At 53.5% G+C, this 12099-nt stretch overlaps 1 protein-coding gene across 1 annotated transcript in view; it reads left to right on the forward strand.

The window, feature by feature from the left end:
- ZCCHC24 (zinc finger, CCHC domain containing 24) overlaps window positions 1–12099 on the forward strand; it is a 73188-nt gene that overhangs the window by 6679 nt on the left and 54410 nt on the right. The gene's annotated exons all lie outside the window — the stretch shown is intronic.

A 12099-nucleotide genomic window follows, 5' to 3' on the forward strand; every position in this document is an offset into this window, starting at 1 on the left:
CGACCGGGTGGGTGGGTTCCGGATTGTCTCCAGACAGCCGGGGCGCGGCTTGTGCGGGGAGCCCCTTCCAAATGTCCTTCCCACGCCCAACCCCATCCCCCCCTTGGCCACCGCTCGCTGGGACGGAGAGTGTGGATTTGCTCCGAGTTCCTCCGGAGGGCCCTGAAATCTTCTCCTCCGACTTCGGTGGTTTCCGACCTGAAGGGCACTCTGAAGAGCAGTGACTGACCCGCAGAATTTTTCTGCTGTTCTCACGCAGGGACCCCCAAATACACTCTTCAGCCGCTCGCCCTCCCCCAGCCACATAGGAAGTGGTTTTTGAGGGCTTGACCCCACAGACTGTGCTGTCCCCCGCCCTTCCAGCCTGGAAGGAAATGAAAGGGAAATCTCTTGAGCTCCTGGGAGGGGGCTCGATAGGGGGAGAGGTTCCAGCTGCCCAGTGCCTTCTCCATAAACCTGGGCCGGCTGCCGTTGCAAAGTCTGCCTGTTGGATGGATTCAGTTACAAAGTCAGACGGGCAGCTAGATAAATACCCAGATTGCATCTTTCCCCAGCTAGATAAATACCCAGATTGCCAGGACCTCCCAGTCCCTTGGAGAGCTCTTCAGAGCCTTCCTGGATACCATCCTCTCTCCCTTCAGCTGGATTCCTCCTGGGCCCCACTCTCACTTACTCCTGCCTCATGTGAGAACCGCAGACACCCTCTGTGGCCTTCCCTCACTCTGCTTCTGGCAGCTCCCTCTGCAAAAGTGCAGAGGGAGGGGCCCGGGAAGAGGACCCACGGGAGGGGCACTTGTCTTCTAGACCAGGGCACACTGGTTAGTTTCAGGAGAGTCAGAGTCCCTTACCAGTTTGCGGGAGAAGACCTGTGTATACACCAGTGTGCTGGTGATGAGGTGGGAAAGACAGAGGGTCGCCCTTTGTGACCCCATAATGTGTTTGCCTCTGCCATTATTGACTAGGGAAGACGTGGCCATGTGAACTGCTGGCCTGAGGCCTAGAGATGGGCCGACGGCAGGCCAGCAAAAAGAAGGGATGGTTGACCTGTATTGATCTGTCAGGCATAGCTGGGGGAGATGAATCTGGAAAGCACCCTTTGGTGCCAGGCGACAGCATTCATATTCCAGAACTCTTTGTAAACTGTAAAGCACTCTCTCCACCTGAGGAATTGTTCTTGGCTGGAAATCTTTCTTTCTTACAAGGGACTTTGCCTTCTCTTCGGGGAACTGGCTTCTGTGACCAGGGGCTTTGGAGGACAGTGCCTGGGTCTTGTCAGTTGTTTGCTTTCTTACCAAACATTTTTGAGCTCTGCGTGGCCCCCTGGGGATTCCACCAGAGTCCCATGGGGGCCCCAGATTAGAAGACAGATAAGATGATACTGTGTGAATGGTGGGTGATTTCATGGGGATCCTGTAGGAACCCAAAGGCAGAAGGGAGACCATGGTTCACAGATCAAGTGGGGGTCCCTAAGCAGCCTCTGCTAGCTGCTTACCTCGGTGTCCCCATTGAAGGGGCACATTCCTTTGCTAGGGCCAGTGTAGAAGGAGCTGGTAAAGGTTATCTAGAGCAATGGTGGAAAACACTCTCTCATGATCTGACTTTGGAAGAACCCTCATCTCTATCTGGGCTTCAGTTTACCTATCTGTAACATGTAATCTCTGCTGTCCTCCAGGGTGATGTGTGTGGGATTTGAGAGCTGTACAGGAGAAGATGTACCTACAGACAGGCTGAGTTGGGAGAGTAAGGAGGGGCTTCTCCTATGTTCATGAGCCAGTGGCTTCCATGCAGGGGCTGGAAGGCTGTGTCTGCTGACTTCTGGAAGACTCTCTTGGCTTCAGACTCACCCGCTCTCACCACCTCCCCCCAACCCGTTTCGCCTCCTAAACCCTCTTGAAGCCCCAGCTGTGCTTCTAGGGACAGGCCTTTCCTGCATCCAGGGCTTAGCTGGTGACCTAATATGGCTCCAAAATAGCAACTGGTTGAGAAGGCAAGAAAAAATACCCCCCACCTGAATGCCACCAAGGGGCTTGTCCGACAGGAAGCAAGTTGTGTGTGGGCCTGCAGGAACTCTGCGAAGGGCCCCAGGGCCCCAGGAGCGTCACCATTCCATGCAGAGCCTGGCAGGCCCAGTGGCAGTGCCTGCGGATGTGACTTGCATGCTGACCACTGACCATGGCCTGTCTGCGCCAGTCCCCGTGCCAAGAGCCCACCCCCTCCTGCACCACCCCCAGGCTGCTCCCACCACAATAGCAGAACACCATGAATGCAGCTGCGGTTTGGGCGGGGGTGGGGGCTGAGGACATGGGGGCACAGAAGCCCATTGTGCCCCTAGAACCTCAGCTCTGGAAGCTGAAGATAAGCCAAGGGTTCTGAGTGGAGCACTGGCTCCGGGAGCAGAGAGGGAGATGGTGGAGTTCATGGGCAAGTTCAGAAACTGGCACCAGGGGGTGGTTGCTTGTGGGGGTTTTCTCGGCTTCTTAGTGTGGTAAGCCTGCCAGGCCAAAGCACACACAGGTACTTGGTGCAGTTCTTAAAAAGGCCCCTGGGTATAGAAACTAGACCCTGTGAATGAACCCCTGTTTCAACCCTGATCTGTGGCAACAACTATTAATGTATGTCTTTGGAGGGAAATTTGTGAGGCCCTTGGCTATGCCCTTCCTCTCTTTCTCCGGGTACCCGAGGAAGGCAGGTCTTAGAGGCAGCTGGGGTTGGTGGCATGAGGGTGGGGGGTCTTCCCTGCCAGGTTTTGTTTGGAATTTAAATTCACAGCAGTGTGGAGGCTGTGGGACTCCACCTGCAGAAAAGTAGAGTTACCCTCATGTTGAGAATTAGTGCTTAAGCACCTCCGAGTGATGCCAAGAGCCCCTCCTGGGTAGCTCCTGCACCCTCTTAGGGAGACAGAGCTGTCCCATTCCAGGTCAGATGTTTAGGGCAGCTGTTTTCTTTTCCTCTTCCTCCAGGGCCAGATGTGGCTTGAAGATGTGGCTCAGCTGTCAAGTGATGCTCTGTGGAGGTTGAGGGGACGGGCTTTGGAGTCAAATACATTTGGGGAACACAGCCTAGTATCCTTCCCTTGAGACACATACTGCCCACTAACACAGTAAAGGCTCTGAGAAGTCCTGCAGGACAGAGCCTGCTAACCTTTCCTCAACCCGACATTCTTCTGAATACCTCCAAGTTCAGGGCGTGCTCCATCAAAGCAGACCTCTTCCTTGTTGGATATTTTCAACCCGTGGGAGGCTCTTCCTGCAGCTGTTAACCCAGATGCCCTCCTGGGTCCTAGTGCTATCTTCGTAGCACCGAGGACACCCTCCTCTTTGCCTCTCTGGTCTCACTGGAGATTTGAGAACAGCAGTAAGGGTCTCATGAGGCTTACCAGACAGGGCTTCAGGCTCCTACACACATGAGGCTGTTAGAACCCTTTGAGGGGGTAACCACAGTGTCCTGATTTAAAAGGTCCTAGGTATTGACACCCACTCCCGATACTCTTGCCTGGAAAATCCCATGGATGGAGGAGCCTAGTAGGCTGCAGTCCATGGGGTTGCTAAGAGTCGGACACGACTGAGCGACTTCACTTTCACCTTTCACTTTCATGCATTGGAGCAGGACATGGCAACCCACTCCAGTGTACTTGCCTGGAGAATCCCAGGGACGGGGGAGCCTGGTGGGCTTCCGTCTATGGGGTCGCACAGAGTCGGACAGAACTGAAGTGACTTAGCAGCAGCAGCAGGTATTGACAGTCTTCTGAAGGTTTGGATATATCACTTTTGCTGTCCGTTCGTGCATCTGAGCCGAGGGGCTGCCCGACTGGCATGGATGTGTAGAACAAAGCCACCTATTTGTTGAAGGTGGGAGTTTGCCTAACGGGTTGAATGGGCTTCAGGAGCTGAGGTTTGTTCCCAGCAGCCTTTGTGGTCTGTGTGAAGTGGTGGGGGGCAGCCCCAGGGCCTGGGAGGAACAGCCGTTCCAGCCCAGCTGGGAGCTTGGGAAGCTGCCCGGCTCCCTCTGGCCAGCCCTGGAAAGCTGAGCTCTGACTCAGACAAGGGAGACCGTCGTTCGAGGGCCTGTTGGCCGAGATGGCGTGACCCTCCCTCTGTCAGATTCAGTTGACAGGGCGGGCCTAGACTCAGAGGGAGACCACACCTCATGGACCTTCTGAGTCAGGTGGAAGGGAGGAAAGCAGGCAGCATTAGTAATAGGGAATTAGCAGTGACAGAAAGTCAGGCGCGGTCAGCACCAAGAGAAAGACTCTACGGAGAAGCGTCCCTTACTTTGGGAGGTGGTGCTTTATTCTAGGCATCTTTTCTTCATGGCCCCATTTTACAGAAGAGAAAATAGAGGTCTGATTAGTAACTCAGCAAGTCAGTGGCAGAGCTCGACCTAGAAGTCTCCTCCATCCTGACTACAGCTGTCCCATTGGCTTGCCTTGCTGGTGCGGGTGGCATTCACCTGGATCGTGCCCTGGGTGCCAGTATGGGGCATGCATTAACCAGGGTGCTCTGTCAGGCTTCAGTGCCTCACTTGCTTTGTCCCCAATCCCAAACCTTCTGAGGAGTGGCAGGCATTGCTCATGGGTCCTGGGTTTTCTGTCATGTCTTTGCTCCAGCCTGGGACTCTGTGGGGCATGAGTCCAAGGGTGGCCTGGCTTGGGGGAGGCAGAGGAGATGGACACCGAGGACTTCCTAGCACTCCTGTCTCGTAGCACCCACTGGCTGCAGCATCTCCATTATGCACATGGGGAAACTAAGGCTCTTCAAGAGGAGGAAGATAAAGTCAGGGAATCAGTTGAGGATCAGGGCTCCAGGGTGTGTCTCAGGGTGCTTGGTCTCTTGTGTGTATGTGTGGGGGTGGTGGTGGCTGTGATGTATAATTTTTATCCTGCCCTCCTCTGGCCATGTAGATTCACTTGAGGTTTCTGAAAACACTAAGCACCAAGCTTTCACTCTAAGCTTTTGCACTTGCTGTTGCTTCCACTGCTTCTAATGCTGCGGACTGTCCTTGTATAACTGACAGATTCCAACTTACTTCTTTATGGCCCCAGAGGATGTCTCTTCTCTGAAGGCTTTACCTGAATGCCATGGGGAACACACCTCCCTCCTTCCATGTCCCGTGACAGAGAAATGGTGCATGCTTCTGGTAAAGCATGTCTGAACAGTCGGTATTGCTGTCAGCACTCTGAGAATAGGAATCCTGTCATATTTCACTTGGTAATCCCAGCATCCGATGCCTGGTCAGTGTCTGGGACAGACTAGGTGCTCAGTTGACATTCGCTAGGTGGATGGGTGGATGGATGACTTGGACTCTCTCCTCCTCTTCCTTCCCCAGACTTGTGACTAGGGAACACTTTCCTCAGCCTCTTAGCCTTTTGTTTTATCTCACAGAAGAAGTGTTTATGAATTGCTTGATAAATTTTAAAGAGCTGATGTGGGAGTCATGAAACCCCATGCCTAGAGGTGTCCCAGCAGAAGTTTAGGTGTGTGAAGTGTTCTTGACCTTCTTTGGCTGTGGGCCTCTTTGAGAATCTGAAAGCAGCTCAAGTTCCTCTCCTCAGTGCAATGCACACAGCACACCTGTCCATGCACACACAACTTGCATTTGCACATGATTTCAGGGGGATCATGTGGACAGTGGACCTCAAATCCAGGCCCCTTGCTGTAGAGGCTGCAAGCCTTGGTGGTGCCCCAGACTGTCTAACTATTAGGGACCGTCTAGTCCTCGGATTCTCAGATCCATGCTTTCTGCTTTCATTCAATGCATTTGGTCTAGAAGCAAGAGCCAGTGCCTATGCTTGAGCTGGGGAGCTGGGCAGCAGGCACGTGGCTATGAAATGTGAACCCCTGCCAGGTGAGTGGTGACCTGCAGGGGAACAGGAGAGACTAAGTGGGGAGGGGGACCCTCCCCTGGGTCTGTTCCACTCCATCTTGCTGTCACTGTGCTTCTCCATCCCTTGGTCCTTTCTTTTCCCATTTCTCTTTCCCAACTCCCCTTACCAAGAAGAACACAGCCTTCTTATTGAAATCTGAATCTCCCATCAAGTTCTGGCTGTATCCAGGGGGCTGTGTTTTGTACACCCCCGGTGAATGGACTTCCAGGAGGCAATGGTGCCCTTAGGGGGTCCTGAGTGGAGGGTTGCTGCATCTGTCCTGGTCAGCACTGCTGCATTCTTGGCCCACAGGTCATCTTCAGACCTTGGAAATAGGAGCAGAACTGGGGTCTAACCACAGCTGGGGAAACCCTTGGTCTGACTTCACTTTCCCATTGGCCCACTCCATCCTTGGCCATGGCAGTCTCCTATCCCTGAGCCCAGCCCATATCCACCCCTGCTTTTTGTATAGAATGTATGTGTGTATGTGAGCATGTGTATGTATCTGACCCCAGGGGCTGGAGCCCCAGATAGACCCTAGGGGTGAAAAAGTGCAGATCTCCTTGGAGAAGGGGTGGAGTCATTTGTGAGATGAATGGTTTCTTGTTCCAAAGAGAGGAGTGTGGGCGTGCATGTGTGTGCATGTCTGTGTGTGTGTATAGCAGTGTGGACAGGGATGGCTTTGGGGATAAGGAAGCGGTTGTTCAGCTGCTGGAAGAATGGAAGAACCCCCACGGAGCTGGGACCTAGGAGCAGAGGATTCCTCCTCTCAGGCCTTCTCAGGCCCCGGGGGCAGCAGACTCCGCATTTGCTCTGCACAGAGCTTACCTGTGGTGCTGCGCCCACCTCTGCCAGCTGTCCCCTCTTCTCTTCTTGCACCCATCTCGTCTTCTTCTTGGCTGCCCTCAGAAGCTCCTGCCCACCTGCCTCGACTCCTGCCTGCCTCTCCCACTGTGCCCTCTTTCTGTCCTGGGGATGGTGGCCAAAAGGAAGCACAGTTGGTCAGGTTGACTTGGGCTTGAAAATCTCTCCTTGTGTACCCTCAGCAGAACCACAAACCCTGGGGCCCGAGCCCCTCACATAACCCAGAGAAGCTGGTACTCTGTCTCACCAGGCCTGAGGGGCTTGGCAGTGTGGAGTCACAGGGCCTCTGTGCCAAGGAGGATGGTCCTTGCCAGGTGGCTCCCCTTCCTGTAGGGGAAGACAAGCCTTGGAGGCCATTCGGGAGCTGAAATGTAAAACAGGCCAGCAGATCGGGCTGCGAAGCTCCTCTCAGACACGTGCTGCTTGTGTTTCCTTGGGAAGTTACTCAGCCTCGTTGAGCCTCAGTTCCCAGTTCTATAAACCGGCCAGACAAGGCCCATCCGAACAGTGTTCTTGGCAGGTATGAGTCTAAGAAAGGGAAAGGATCCAGTCGAGTATGTGACACAAGTGGGCTCGGAATAAACCATAGTTCTTCCCATCTAACTTTCCCCAACAGTCGAGCCAGAACCTTGGAGAACTTCCAGCCATGGACAGGAATCTGATGCTTTGTTCCCTGCATGTGGCTTAAGGATCCCACACTTCCTGCTCGCTGCTGGGGTCACTGACCCGGGGAGGAAGGAGGTGGTCTCCTCCCCAAGGCTGTTCATTTGGACCTAGATGACCCAGAGCCATACTCTAGTGGGGCTGCCCTCACCCCCCAGCCAGAGCAGCAAACTCTGGGGTGAGAGCACCCTCCGACTTAGTCCATGGGAACTCAGAGACCCTGAGCTAAATCCTTCAAGGTATTAGAGCATCCATACCCCCATCGGTCAAATGGAGCCCTCTTCCTGCCTGTGACTGTCTATATGCAGGACTATCAGGGGCTTAAAGAGCACTGGAGTCTGGTCTCTGGGGCAGTGGAAGATAGCAGAATCTTTGCCTTTGGGGATGTTCTGCCCTATGGAGAGATGAAGAGGTATCTCTGTATAAAGAGATGAGAGACAGACTTCAGAGCTCCTTCAGGCCAGGGCAGGGGAGTCCCCATCCCAGCCCGCAGCACAAGGCTATGGTCAGGAGGTCTGGAAGGCCTCTGGAGGGGGCTGGGGCCTCTGTAGCCAGTGGGACCTCGGGAGTACCTGAGCCGGTGGTTTTCACACTGTCCCTTGGAGCCCAGGCCTGAGCAAGAAGAAGGGGTGGTTTCTTGGCCATATCACTGGAGTCAGAACCAGGTCAAGAACCAGATGCTGGAGGGTTTGGATCCAGGGTGGGCATCCCAGGGGTGGACAGCAAGTGCAGGCCTGGAGGGAGAAAAGCAGTGGCCAGTGGGACACCGAGGGGAGTAGCCTCGCTGTTGTAGAATTAGGGGCTGACTGATGAAGGGAAGCCCTGCCCAGCCTTGCCCTCCAGCCATGAGCGGCAGGACTTGGGAGAGGTGGTGCCCTTGTGAATGAAGTGCCCTCTTGTGTACCATGCTCTGGGGACATCTTTCAGTACCTGAGTGTCTGGACCTTAAAAAAGCAGGCCTGCAGAGATCCTAAAGTTTGCCCTCCTTCCCTGCTCCCTGTTACATGTGGGGAATCCAAAAGCCCGGGACCCAGCTCCATGGGCAGAGGGGAGGGAGCTCTGCATGTCCTGGCCTCTGCTCCAATCAGTCCCCACAGGCCATGGAAACGGCTGAGAGACCGGCTCGCCTTTTACCTCCATGGGCCGAGCTCCTCAGGGCTTCAGAGAGGAAACAGCTTGCCGCCCCACCCGCCCCTCCAGCCAGCCGGCAAGCAGAACTCCTGGCCCTTAGGCCTGGCTGCGTGCCCTGGTCTGTGCCCCTGGCCTCACTTTCTCTATCGTGACTTCAGAATGAGGTTGGGTCGGCTGGCTGCTCCTTCCTTTCGTCTTTTCCTGGTGTCGTCTTGAATTGGGACTGGGGAAGGCCGTTGGAGCAGCTGTGAGGGCCAGGCCAGTGTACACTGGATGGGGAGAGGCAGCGGGGAGGGGAGCCCTGGCCCCGCTCCTCTGACCCACAGCTGCCTGTGTGACCCTCCTGAGGGACAAAGCCATGACCTTCCTGAGGCGGTGGGAGGGGTGTCAAGCTGCCAGGGGGAGGACAGCCTACTCAGAGGCCTCTGCCTGCCCAGGGATACCCGCGGGGCTGCCCGTGGGCAGGGGTGTGTGGCCACAAGATGGGGGAGAGGTTTTTCAGGGTATAATTAGTGCAGTTTCTGGCACCCACCAAACTTCCCCTTCCTCTTGACAATTTGCTGCCAAAACAGCCCTGATTCCTGTGGACTTGCTTAAATCTTATCCAGAAAAAAAAAAAAAAGAAAAGAAAAAAAAAAGAAAAAAGGAAAGAAAGAAAAAAAAATAATAAGAGGGTTGTTATTTGTGAAATTGCATTTCCCAGTCATGAGAATGAGTCACACCATTTGGAACTTCAAGTCTCTTGTTTGGATGAACTTTTCTCTGGGAGGCTGGGGCGACACTGCCCTCCCCCAGACCAGTTTGGATGGGGAGAGGCCTAGAGACAAGCTAAGGAGAAACCTTGATGGTTGGAAAGTCCCAAGGTTGGTGCTCCCAAGGCCAGGTAGGGCTAGGAAGGTTGTACCTTCCATGGGAGATTGAAAAATGCTGACTTGGGTTTAGGGGTGAAGGGGGTGTGGCGAGTTAGTGTTTAATGGGGACAGAGTTTCAGTTTGGAATGACGAAAGATTTCTGGAGATGGATGGTGGTGATGTTTGCCCTATAAATAATGTGAATGTGCTTAGTGCCGTTGAGCTGCACGCTTAAACATCGTTAAAAGGATAGGTTTTTACGTAACATATATTCTACCACAGTGAAGCAAAGCAGATTCTGGGCCTTCAGTCCCTGGTGGCTGCTTTGATAGGTCTCAGGTGGGACCCAGAAAAACTGTATTGGTTAAAAGTTTCCCGGGTCATTCAAAGAAGTTTGAACACACTGATCTAATCTGTAAAATGGGGACAGTGACTCATAGAGCTGTGGTGAGCATTAGTTATCTTAACACACGTAAAGCTTCTAGCGCCAGGGACATTGAAGTGCTCAGTTTGTGTGACTAATATCATCTAATCCCACTTCCGCTGGGACTCTCCCCACATCCCTTAAGGTTGTCCTGTCTTGGCTCGCGTACTGCTCCCCCAAGGATGGGGGACCCTCTGCCTTTCAGGGAGCTGGAAAGTTGCCCTCAGACTGGATGCAGGTTCGTGTGGGATCTTCCACAGTGGCCCTGTGCAGTGGTAGAGCAGAGATTTGTGACCCCATGAATTATATTCCGTGGAATTCTCCAGGCCAGAATACTAGAGTGGGTAGCCTTTCCCTTCTCCAGGGGATCTTCCCAACCCTGGGATTGAACCCAGGTCTCCCTCATGGCAGGTGAATTCTTTGCCAGCTGAGCCACCAGGGAAGCCCAAGATGTCATCAGGAGCCTTTAAGTTCAGTGCAGAGTCACTGAGGACTGACTGTGTGTTGGGCCTGAGCTGCCCTGGTTGTCGTGTCTCTGTCTTTCCTTCCAGATCCCAGAGAGCAAAGAGGCCCAGAGAGGGAAAGGGCTGGGCCAGGGTCGAAGAGCAGGGTGTCCAGAGAGCCAAGAAGAGTGAGGGCTGTGTCCTCCAGGGAAGTGCCGGATCTCCAGAGGCATACATGTGCGAGGTGTGGGCTCCGTCCTGGCTGGAGGAGGGGTGTCTTGACTCCCTGGGATGAGCTCTCAGCTTACTCCCCTCCCTTCCTACACTGAGGGGATCCAGAAGAACTGTCCCCACTGGTGTGCGCAAGAACTGGAGCCTAGTAAGCCTGAGCCCCGTGCCCAGGTTTGCCATCAGCCCCTGGGGAAGCTACCTCTTTCTAGCCTTGGCCTGGCCCCGGGAGAAGGGTCTCACGGCCATTCCCTGCCAGCCTCACAGCAGGCCCCACCTTTGCTGAATTCCAGTGTGCCTGGCCGCCCAGAGCCCGTGACTCCTATAAATAGAGGCTGTATACACCAGGAGGGGGCCTGGGCCGCGTCTGCTTTGAAGCCAGGCAAGACATCTGGTTCCTGTCAACTGGAGGTGGGAGAGGTGAGAGAGGTGGGCCGTTTCCTCCCTGGGCTTCCAGAGAGCTGGCCCAGGCTGGGCTGAGGGCTCCCCGGACACACCGTGCACAAGCTCGGGCTGCAGGAGACCAGGCAAAGTGCCGAACGTCAGTCTCCTCTTCTGAACAGTGGAAACGAGACTGCGAGCTGATCACCCCACCAGCACACGGCAGAGTTCGGGCTCTAGCAGGTGGCTTTCTGCTGCTTGTCTTACCTCCTGGTAGCGTGTAAAGAACTAATGATCACCATCATCACCATCATCCTATACTGAGCACTTCCCCAGTGCCAGGCAGGAAATAAAGGGTTATGTGTGCCTCCTAGAAACCCTTGGAGGTAGCTGTCATCAATCCTGTTTACTGGATGGGGTCACTGGGGTCCCGAGTGGTTCACTGGCTTGTCCATGGATGCACAACTCGAGTTGGGATTTGAACATGGGTTCCAGGAAGCCAGAGCCCACAGGTGACTAAAGAGTCGGTATGAAACTAGGAATAAAACCACCATATGACCCAGCAATCCCACTCCTAGGCATATACCCTGAGGAAACGAAAATTGAAAAAGACACACATATCCCAGTGTTCATTGCAGCACTATTTGCAATAGCTAGAACATGGAAGCAACCTAGATGTCCATCGACAGATGAATGGATAAAGAAGTGGTGGTACATATACATGTTGGAATACTACTCAGCCATAAAAAGGAACACATTTGAGTCAGTTCTAATGAGGTGCATGAACCTAGAACCTATTATACAGAGTGAAGTAAGTCAGAAAGAGAAAGATAAATATCGTATTCTAACGCATATATACAGAATCTAGAAAAATGGTACTGAAGAATTTATTTGCAGGGCAGCAATGGAGAAACAGACATAGAGAACAGACTTATGGCCATGGGGAGAGGGGAGGAGAGGGGGTGAGATGTATGGAAAGAGTAACATGGAAACTTACATTACCGTATGTAAAATAGATAGCCAATGGGAATTTGCTGTATGGCTCAGGAAACTCAAACAGGGGCTCTGTATCAACCTGGAGGGGTGGCATGGGGAGGGAGACGGGAAGGAGGTTCAGAAGGGAGGGGATATATGTATACCTGTGGCTGATTCGTGTTGAGATTTGACGGAAAGCAACAAAATTCTGTAAAGCAATTATCCTTCAATAAAAAATAAAAAAGAAAAGATCAGGGAAGGCAAAAAAAAAAAAAA

Source organism: Bison bison, unplaced genomic scaffold, assembly GCF_000754665.1.
Source record: "Bison bison bison isolate TAMUID 2011002044 unplaced genomic scaffold, Bison_UMD1.0 scf7180017864029, whole genome shotgun sequence".
Classification (NCBI taxonomy): Eukaryota; Metazoa; Chordata; class Mammalia; order Artiodactyla; family Bovidae; genus Bison; species Bison bison.